We start from the raw sequence: 11,990 nt of genomic DNA on the forward strand, positions 1-11,990 counted from the left end.
CTTATAGTAAAAATACAAAAGAAAATGGTAAAAGAATCTAAACATAACACTAAAGAAAATCACCAAACCACAAAGGAAGAGACAGGAGAAAAAAGAACAGACTGCTAGAAAACAATTAACAAAATGGCAATAAGTGCATACCTATCAATAATTGTTATTAATGTAAGTGGACTAAACTCTCCAATCAAAGACATAGAGGGGCTGAATGGATAAAAAATATAATCCATCGGTAGAAGACTCTACGATGGCACCGCGGAGTGGTGCAGAGCCAGATGGGAGCGACGTCGGACGTGCCGGATCTGCCTCACCGAACCATGTCAAAGCAAGGAGCAGGCACCAACGCCTCCTCGTGGGTCGTTGCTTTCCGGCGAAACTTGGCAGTGTCCCGTGCGCTGGAAAGGAGGCTGACGGAGGACCCGAATCGAAGAGGTCAGGAGGCCGGTAGGGGTGGCAGAGGTGGAGGCTGGAGGAACCCCTCCAGCCTCCAGCAACCTGTGGCCGCTGGCCTCCGAGAACCGCCGCTTTGCTTTGGACTGAATAATGTGTGGGTCGGTCCTGTGATCGGTCGTGGAGGGTCAAAAATAAAAGACATCCAAAGAAAATACAGATAATAAAAGGTCATTCAGAAGAAGTAGAGGTCAGAATCTTTGGCAACAAGGTGATGCAGGCGAAGGCCAAAACAGTGATAGATAATCTTGTTAAAAAACAAGAAAATTACAATTCAAAACTCAGAACTGATATTGTTGCATTCCAACCTTCTGTTGGAAGAGATGTAAAGACAGGTAGTAATGTTACAGAGAATCAGCCATTGATTGGGATCAAATTTGAGAAGATGCTTTGAAATGGGGGAAAAAAAAGTGGGAAGATTTACCACCAATTAAGAAAAACCTTTACCTGGAGTCAAAAGCAACAAATTCAGTGTCACAAGTGCAAGTAGACACTTGGAGGAAAGAAAATTATAATATAATGTGTGATGACTTGAAAGAAGGGGAGAAGCGTCGTATACCCAATCCTACTTGTAAATTAGAGGATGCTTTTCAGTGTTATCCTGAGGTTATGGAAAACATTAAAAAGGCAGGCTTTCAAAAGCCAACCGATCCGGTCGCAGTCATGGCCGATAGTTTTACAAGGTGTATATCTTATAGGAGTAGCCCCAACTGGAACTGGGAAAACACTGTCCTACTTAATGCCCGGATTTATACACTTGGATTCACAGCTTGTAATTAGTGGAAAAAGAAATGGACCCGGCCTGTTAGTCCTTACACCTACGCGCGAGTTAGCACTTCAAGTGGAAGCTGAATGTTCTAAGTATTCATATAAAGGCCTCAAAAATGTGTGTATATATGGCAGTGGAGATAGAAATGGACAAATACAAGATCTGAAAAAAGGAGTAGATATTATTATTGCAACTCCTGGAAGACTGAATGATCTACAAATGAATAACTTTGTTAACCTCAGAAATGTAACCTACTTGGTTTTAGATGAAGCTGACAAGATGCTAGATATGGGATTTGAACCCCAGATAATGAAGATTTTATTAGATGTGCGCCCAGACAAGCAGACTATTATGACAAGTGCAACGTGGCCATATGCTGTCTGTCGACTTGCACAGACTTATTTGAAAGAGCCAATGATTGTATATGTTTGTACTTTGGATCTAATGGCAGTAAGTACCGTGAAACAAAACATAATTGTCACCACCGAAGAAGAGAAATGCTCTCATATCCAAACTTTTCTAAAAAGCAAGTCTCCCAAAGACAAAGTCATAGTGTTTGTCAGCAGAAAAGCTGTTGCTGACCACCTATCAAGTGACTTGATTCTGTGACATGTATCAGTGGAATCCCTTCACGGTAATAGGGAACAGAGTGACCGAGAGAGGGCGTTAGAAAACTTTAAAACAAGTAAAGTAAGAATATTGATTGCCACCGACTTGGCATCTCGGGGTCTTGACGTCCTTGATATCACACACGTCTATAATTATGATTTCCCCCAGAACATCGAAGAATACGTGCAGAGTAGGGCGCACTGGAAGAGCAGGGAGAACTGGGATATCTATTATTCTCCTCACTAGAAATGACTGGGGGGTTGCTGGAAAGTTAATTAATATTCTGGAAAGAGCACAACAGAGTATCCCAGAGGATCTTGTGGCAATGGCCAGGAGGTATGAGGTGAATAAACTGAAAAAAGAAATGGAGAAAAAATTGAGGAAACCCCAAGGAAAACCCCAGAAGTTTTATTATTAATGCCCTTGTTGAAAAGTGGTACCAGCTTTTCAAAGAGAGGAGATCTCAAAATATATATGGAAGTATGGGAAACATGCTGGCACTATGAAGAAATAAGTGATTCTTAAAATAATAGTGTTTAAAAATGTAGAATTCGGTATTTTATACTTTCTTTAATAAAATAAAAAGTATTTAAACTTGAGTTAAATTTTTTTTTCATGGATATTAAGGAATGTAGCATTACATTTTTTCACTTTTTACTATCTGTATTTAAAAATGTAAATTTTATCTCCTGTAATATTGTTATATTAAGGTCAGTCTTTAAAGAGTTGAAAGCCTGTTCAGATGTCATGGAAGTGAAAGATACTATTAACAAATAAATGTTTTTTTTATGATAAAAAGAAAAAACATAATCCATCTATTATGCTGTCTACAAGGGACTAACTTTATTTTTTTAAGTTTATTTATTTAGTTAGTTAACTCATTAGTTATGTAATCTCAACACCCAGTGTGGGGCTCAAACTCATGACGCCAAGATCAAGAGTCACATGCTCTTCCAACTGAGCTGGCCAGGTGCCCCAAGACTCACTTTAGAAGTAGGGTCACACAGAGACTGAAAGAGAAGGGATGGAGAAAGATATTCTATGCAAAAGGAAACAGAAAGTTGGTGTAGCTGTACTCATATCAGAGAAAATAGACTAAAATAAAGACTGTATAACAGACAAAGAGGGGCATTACATGATGATAAAGAGGACAATCCAACAAGAAGATATAACAATTTTAAATATCTATGCACTTAACATAGGAACACCTAAATATATAAAGCAAATATTAATGTACCTAAAGGGGGGAATTGACAGCAATACAATAATAGTAGGAGATGTTAACATCAGAATTACATCATTTCATATATTATTCAGACAAAAACTCAATAAGGAAACATCAGACCTAAATGATACATTAGACCAGATAGACTTTATACAGAACATCCCATCCAAAAGTAGCAGAATATATATTGTTCTTAAGTGCACATGAAATATTCTCCAGGGTAGATCACATATTGGAACACAAAATAATTCTCAATAAACTCAAGAAGGTTGAAATGATATCAAGTATCTTTTCCAACTACAGTGGAGTAAAACCTGAAATCAATTACAAATTGAAAACAGGAAAAAAAAAACATAAAAATGTGGAGATTAAAAAATGTGCTATTGAACAACCAAAGGGTCATTGAATAAATTGGAGAAAAAAAAAAAAAAAAAGACCTAGAGGCAAATGAAAACAAAAATAGGACATACCAAAATCTATGGGATGCAACAAATGCAGTTCTGAGAGGGAAGTTCATAGCAATAAAGGCTTACTTCAAGAAAAAAGAAAAAAAATCTCAAATAAAAAAATCTAACTTTACACCTAAAGGAACTAGAAGAAGAGGAACAAATGAATTCCAAAGTTAATAGAAGGAAGGAATTAATAAGGATCAGAGTAGAAATAAGTAAAATAGAGAGTAAACAGACAATAGTAAAGATCAGTAAACTAAGAACTGGTTCTTTGAACAAAATTGACAAAGAATTAGCTAGACTAACTAAGAAAAAAAAACACAGAGGGTTCAAATAAATCAAATCAGAAATAAAAGAGTAAGTTACAGTTGATACCATAGAAATGCAAAGGATCATAAAAAAATACTACAAGTCTATATTAACAAATTGGACAACCTAGATGAAATAGATAAATTTCTAGAAACACATGATCCTCCAGGACTGATTTATGAAGAAATAGAAAATCTGAATAAACTAATTTCTAGTGATAGTGAATTAGTAATAAAAAATCTCCCAAGAAATGAAAGTCCAAGACCAATGGTTTCACTAGTGAATTCTGTCAAACATTCAAAAATTTAATACATTTTCTTTTCAAACTCTTCCAAACAATTAAAGAGGAAGAATACTTCCAAACTCATTTTATGAGGCTAGCCTTATCCTAATTCCAAAATCAGAGAAGGACAGTACACACACACACACACACACACACACATGAAGGCCAATATCTCTCATGAACATAGATGCAAAAATCCTCAACAAAATATTAGCAAACCAAATTCAACAATACTTTAAAAGGATTATGCCCCACAATCAAGTGGGATTTATTCCTGGATTGCAATAATGGTTCAACATCCACAAATCAATCAGCATAATACATTAACAAAAAGAAGGATAAAATCATATCATCTCAGTTGATGCAGAAAAAAATTGGCAACAATCAACATTCATTTATTATAGAAACTCTCAACAAAATGTATATGTAGAAGAAATGAACTTAATAAAGGCTGTATATGACAAATCCACAACTTACATCATTCTTAATGGTGAAAAACTGAAAGTCTTTCCTTAAGATCAGTAATAAGACAAGGATTCTCATTCCTTCAACTACTTTCATTCAACATAATATTGGAAGTCCTAGCCATAGCAATAAGGTAAGAAAAAGAAGTAAAAGCCATCCAAATTAGAAGGAAATAAAACTGTCACTATTTGCAAATGATATATGATACTATATGCATAAAACTCTGAAGTTCTTACCAAGAAAACCTAGATAGCTAATAAACAAATTCAGTAAAGTTGTAGGATACAAAATCGATATACAGAAATTTATTGCATTTCTACACATTATAACAAACTATCAGAAAGAGAATTTAAGAAAACAATCCCATTTAAAATTGCATTGAAAAGAATAAAATACCTAGGTATGAATTAAATCAAGGAGGTGAAAGACCTATACTCTGAAAACTGTAATACACTGATGAAAGAAAGTGACAAAGATGAGAAAAGATGGAAAGATATCCTGTGCTCATTGACTGGAAGAATTACATTGTTAAATAGCTCATATTACCTAAAGCAATCTACAGATTCAATGAAATGCTTATGAAAATCTCACAGAAATATAACAAATAATTCTAAAATTTATATGACACCACCAAAACAATCTGGAGAAAGAACAAAACTGGAGGTATTATGCTCCCTAATTTCAAATATACTGCAAAGCTATAGTAATCAAAACAGTATGTTGTGGACTCACAGATCAATGGAACAAGATTGGGAGCCCAGAAATAAACCCACACATGTATGAACAATTAATTTACAAAAAAGGAGTCAAGAACATAAAACAGAGAAAGGATGGTGTCTTTGATAAACGATGCTAAGAAAACTGGATAGCCACATGCAAAAGAAAGAAACTAGATGACTGCATTATACCACACACGAAAATTAACTCAAAATAGATTAACAACTTGAATGTAAGACATGAAATCATAAAATTCCCAGAAGAAAACATGGTGAGAAGGTCCTTGACATTCATCTTAGCAGTTTGTGGATCTGACTCCAAGGGCAGGGGAAACAAAAGCAAAAATAAATGGGATTACATCAAACTGAAAAGCTTCTACACAGCAAAGGAAATCATCATCAAAATGAAAAGGCAATCTACTGAATGGAAGAAGACATTTGCAAGTCATTTATCCTATAAGGGATTAATGTGCGAAATATATTAAAAAACTCGTACAACTAAACAATAAAAAAAAACAAACTTAAAAATGGACAGAGGACCTGAATAGACATTTTTCCAAAGAAGACATCAGATGACCAACAGACACATGGCAAAATTTTCATAATCACTAATTATTAAGGAAATGTAAATCAAAATCACAATGAGATATCACCTCACACCTGTTAGAAGGGCTATTAACAAAAATACAAGAAATAGCAGGTGTTGGAGAGAACGTGGAGAAAAGGGAACCCTTATACATTGTTGGTGGGAATGTAAATTGTTGCAATCCCTATGGAAAACAGTATGGAAATTCTTCAAATTATTAAGAATATATGGAAATTCTCCAAGTAATTAAGAATAGATCTACTATATAATCCATCTATCCCACTTCTGGGTCTTTATCTGAATAGCATGCAAACACTAATTTGAAAAGATGGTTGGATGTCCATGTTCACTGCAACATTATTTACAATAGCCAAGATATGGAAAAACCTAAGTATCCACTGATGGATAAATGAATAAAGAGGATATGGTACACACACACACACACAAACACACACACACGGGAATACTATTCAGCCCTAAAGATAAATGGAATCTTGTCATTTGTCATGCATGGAACCTAAGGGTATTATGCTAAGTGAAATAAATCAGATGGTGAAAGACAAATACTGTATGATTCACTCATATGCAGAATCTAAAAAAAATGTAACAAATGAATAAACAGAATAACACAAAAACAAACTCGTAGATACAGAGACAGACTAATGATTACCTAATGGGTGAAGGGGGTATATTTTGTGGTGATGGGTGGTAACAAGACTTTTGGGGATATTCACTTTGTAGTGTATAGAGATATCAAAGTATAATTTTGTATACCTGAAAATTATGTAATTTTATATACCAATTTGACCTCAAAAAAAAAATAAATGTATTGATTGAATGAATAAACAAATAATTGCCAACAAAAAAAGTGAGAGGAGTATATAAAGATATGAGGAAGAGGTCAGTCCCTAACAATTGGTTTTACGAAACTAGTAGACCCTTGCCTTAGATTTGTAAATAATAGAAACAATTGATAATGCTTTAATTAACAATACTTGTCTTTGAAATCGGAGAAATAGATTGATCGGGAGGCTCATGATGTGTTTTACACTAGCTTTGAACACTATTGCCAAAGTGGAGAGGGGTGTAAACTCTCCAAATAAGCCATGTTGAAAATCACATGTTTGGCTATTTGTCTCCTAAAGACTTTTTTGTGAAGAATTGGCCTCAAACAACTGTGATACCTGTGTGCTTGTGCTGGTTTTCTGTTAGCATTATCATCACCAATTAAGACAAAATGGTTTTATGAACAATCAGAAAAACTTAGACTGCATCATGTTTTCTAAAATTTAGATGTTTGATATAAAATATATGATGGGATTGCCGGGCTTTGAAAATTACCCACTTTATATTGTTATCATGGGGAAGAGCTCTGGAGATGCTTACAGCTGAGGGTTTTTGTTTCATTGTTTTTGTACATTGTGAGCAAGAAGCCTAGTGTTTTATGCTCTCTTTGCTGCCTGTGCAGCTGCAGATAACTGACACTATTTCTAGATCCATGTTTCAGGCCCCAGTCAATGAATGCTGCTGATATTAAAAAAAAAAAAAAAAAAGTTTTGGCATAACACGACAGAGTAAGGTTGAAGAAGTTATTGTAGGACAAAACTAGCTATGTTAATTTCTGCTCCATTTACACCAAAGGTTGAAAAAGAATCAATAAGGAAATGCTTTGGGCCTTGTAATAAGGCATTAAATAAAAGAATGATGAAACTAATTTAAAATGCTATTTATTAAAAATAGATGTCAAAAGAATGTGAGTCCTAAAACTCCTCTATTTAAACTATGCACTGTTAGCATTCATAATTTTAATGGCCATTTTTGAAAGATCTGAATTTCTTTATATAATTATTAAATGTATTATTATGGTATTTATATTTCCATTGCTGTAATGTTTTAATATTTATGATGGAAAGATTTAATCACAGGGCTTAATTTATAGTAAAGTCTCAAAAGCATTGTTTTTTTTTTTTTAAAGATTTTATTTATTTATTTGAGAGAGAGAGTGAGAGAGAGAGAGAGCACAAGAGGGGGGAGCAGGAAAGGGAGAAGCAGACTCCCCGCTGAGCAGGTAGCCCAATGCGGGACTCAATCCCGGGACTCCAGGATCATGACCTGAGCCGAAGGCAGTCGCTTAACCAACTGAGCCACCCAGGAGCCCTCAAAAGTATTTGTTGAATGAAATTGAACTCATAACTATTTTAAAATAACACTCCTTGTACTTATGTAAGATTTAGCTTATGTTGTATATGAATGCACTGGCACTTCCCTTAGGGAGAATGAAATGCAGCATTTACTACACACTTAATACGTGCAAAGTTTTTTACTAATGCCTTAAATTTATATATTTTTACAACACTCTAAAAGTTTTAGACTAAAGATTATTATGCCCAATTTATAGAAACAAAAACTGAAGCTCCAAGATTCTTGGTATTCTGCTTGAGATTAATTATACAGAAAGATGCTAGTTAGCTAGCTAGATTAAAGGGGCAGATTTAGGTTTTGGAATCAAGTTTATGTTTTATATATGTACATTTCTTTTTATAATTATAAATTAATTATATGTTTATGAACAGATAATTGCATGTATCTTTATGAATTGATGTTTATATAGCATTTTTAGTATTTACTGTCCATAGATCTTTCAGTTAGTATATAGTATAGAGAGGTTTTATTTTATTTATTTATTTATTTTTTTTTTTAAGATTTTTTATTTATTTGCGAGAGAGAGAATGAGAGACAGAGAGCATGAGAGGGAGGAGGGTCAGAGGGAGAAGCAGACTCCCCGCTGAGCAGGGAGCCTGATGTGGGACTCGATCCTGGGACTCCAGGATCATGACCTGAGCCGAAGGCAGTCGCCGAACCAACTGAGCCACCCAGGTGCCCAGTATAGAGAGGTTTTACAACACTTTTTTTAAAAATAGTGTTCATTTTTTAGAGCATTTTTGGGTTTGCAGCAAAACTGAGCAAAACTTACAGAAAATTTCCATATACCCTCTGTCCCCACATATGCATAACCTCCTCCATTACCAACAACTCCCACCAGGATGGTACATTTGTTATATTTGATAAACCTGCACTGACATATCACTATCATCCAAAATCCATAGTTTACATTATTTTTTAATATTAATTACATTTAAATAGAGGTCATAGTATTTTGGATAATGAATTAGTTTAACTCTTTAAAACACAAACAATACCTAAAGTTAATCGTGTTTCATTATTTCTTGAACTTTTCTAATGTGTATATATAAGTGCAGAATTATACATATAGGTATAGACACACACAAACACATATATATACACCCACACATGCTTGCATATGTATGCATAACTAATTTAATCTCACAACACTGTGAGGTGAAGTGGGTTAAAGTTATTACCCCCATTTTACCAATGATAAAAGCCAAGGCACAGAATTTACATAATTTGCTCAAGTGAAAGACTTGGACATTTATCCTGGCTATTGAGGTTCCAGAATTTGTTCTTTTAATTATTATATTATATATTTTGGTACGTAATATTTATACTTATAAAAATGTCATATAAATGAGACAGTTCTATATATTTTATAGATGTTAAGTCATTTTATCTTACAACAACCCTATACATCTTTAAAAAATCACTGAGTAACTCTTGCCTAATGTACAATTTCTCAGCATATTTTAATCCACATTTTTTTTGGTGATGAACATGCAATTCTTAGATTCTCTGTATTCTGATATCACCTTCAAGAGGGTATCACCACATCAAAAACTAATGATGTATTGTATGGTGACTAACATAACATAATAAAATTTAAAAAAAAAAGAGGGCATAATCCCTAGATACTTGAGTACTGCTCATAAGAAGAAAATTTAATTCATTAGACTAAACATTTAGATCAGTCATTATAATGTGGTCAGCTTTTATTTCAGGTGCTGTACATTGGCAAAAACAAAAAGCATGTTTCTCAAATATAAAAATAAGACAACACTGACTATATTTTTAATACACAGCACATCTTACCATTCCTATCATATTATCTCCACTCTTGTTGAAAATCAGGGGCTTGTTGATTAAAGTCCAAAATCCCCAGCATAGTCCCTTATACCCAGACCTAGGTAGCTTTACAACATCCTCTGCAATGTCCTCCTGGTGGCACATTGCAGTCTTATCACAGTAGGAAGTTCATTTGTGTAGAGTGATGTAACAGAACGCAGAGGCCAGAGCCCCACTCTGCTAGCTGTGTGATCTTGAGCAGGTTAATTGAATTCCCTGTGCTTCAGTTCTCTGTAAAGTAGGGATGAGAATAATGGTACTTTCTGAAGATGTTGATTTAACGATTAATAAGTTAATATACAAAAACAATTTTAACAGTACCTAATCCATAGTAGGCATTGTGTAGGGGTTAGTTACTACAACTTTTTCCTAAATGGGTTATATATTTTATAATCATAGACTTTTGCTATGTCTGAGCTTTTTTCCTAGGAAATGTTCTGTCCATTTATTTCCTTGTTCTGGCAGATACTCCATATCTGAAGAGGCTTTTAGCATGATGGTTTCTAGTATGTAATTTGAAATGACTGACTGGCTTTGAAGTTGGTCTCCATCTCTTGGTAGCAAAATGATTTTGAGCCTATTAAACTCCCCAAGACTCAGTTTTCTTGTTTATAAAATAGATGATTAGTTGTATTATCGATTCCCCTTTGTTTTTGTGAAAATTAAAGACATAATTTGTGTAAAGCCCTTTGCACAATGTAAGCACTCAATAAACTTTAATTATTGAGAAATCTCTATCCAGCTTTCTCCCACACATTTCCTAGCACAAGGTAGAATTAAATTCTCCTTTATCATTGTGCCCATAGCACATGAAAAACAATTTTATCTACCTTTATTAATTTGTTTATGTACTTAATGGTTTAAGGTTGAGCTGCAGTTGACACAATATTTGAAAAAAAAAGGGTGACATCTGACATGACTATTGGAGGTGAAATTTCAGGTTACTTTGTTTTTCAGGTAAAAGGAGTTATATGATTTTGCCTGTCGAGAATGGAGAGAATGGGAACAATGTGTTATGTTTGTGTTCGGGAAAAATGTGAGGGACAGATACTTCAGGGAAATGGCAAGGAAGCAAACATAACTTTGCTTTCCTGAGGTTATTAAGGTGCTATATTTTGAACAAATTCACTACCTCTCATGATTTTCTAGTTAATAACATTTACCACTGTCTAGAAAAGAGGGACTTCAGACCAAATAGCTCCAAAATATATGAGAAGTATTCATGTGTACTAAATTCCTCCTCTAATACTGTCATTTACAACTGGCTATGCATAAGTCCTTTCCTATCTTTCCAGATAGCTCTTATTTCCCTAGTGGACCCAAAGACTTGTACACTTCTGCTTAGCTTAGCTGCTCCTTGTATTTGGAGGAAGGAAATGCTGAATCTGAGTGGAGATTTTTTTCTAGCATACTGGCTTTGAAGTTTGTAAAGATTTTAATTAATGTACTTCTGTGTATACTTCTCAGTCTCCTGATACCTAGATTTCAGCTGTGAGAACAGCATTTGAATTATGCTGGTTAATAGAGAAGGGCAATATGAGCAGCCAACTGCAAGAAGCCTACACTGTAATGACACAGGGGATAGATAAAACTCAGTTGATTGCATACTATAAACAATGATCATAAGGCATTCATTTATATGTAAGCAATTTTCTCTGCGATCCAGTTCTTGCTTCATGAATGTCTGTTATGCAGGGAAAACAGTGAGAGAAAAAAAATGCAACAAAGAGGATTCAAATATTGCTTAATGAAGCATGGTTTCCAAAATAAACAAGAGGATAGTGACCTTGGAAGAAAGGAAAACCTGGATAATTTATGAAGAAGGTAACTTTTAAAGAGGTTTAGATGGAACTTAATGTTTCCTACGCCAACATCTTTAAATGATGAAGACTAAGATACTCAGGTTCAAAGTCCAATTACATTACTTAGATTTCTGATTTATAGAGAGAGTTAATTACATAGGTTATTTTTTTCTTGTTCTTTTTATTTTATTATGTTATGTTAATCACCATACATTACATCATTAGTTTTTGATGTAGTGTTTCTTGATTCATTGTTTGCATATAACACCCAGTGTTCCATGCAGTACGT

The 11,990-nt window shown here is 34.2% G+C and overlaps 1 pseudogene; it reads left to right on the forward strand.

The window, feature by feature from the left end:
- Positions 1–309: 309 nt before the first annotated feature.
- On the forward strand, positions 310–2,243 carry LOC145719622 (putative ATP-dependent RNA helicase DDX43 pseudogene; annotated as a pseudogene).
- The last annotated feature ends 9,747 nt before the right edge of the window (positions 2,244–11,990 follow it).

This window comes from Leptonychotes weddellii, chromosome 2, assembly GCF_054177405.1.
Source record: "Leptonychotes weddellii isolate Sample4059 chromosome 2, ASM5417740v2, whole genome shotgun sequence".
Lineage (NCBI taxonomy): Eukaryota > Metazoa > Chordata > Mammalia > Carnivora > Phocidae > Leptonychotes > Leptonychotes weddellii.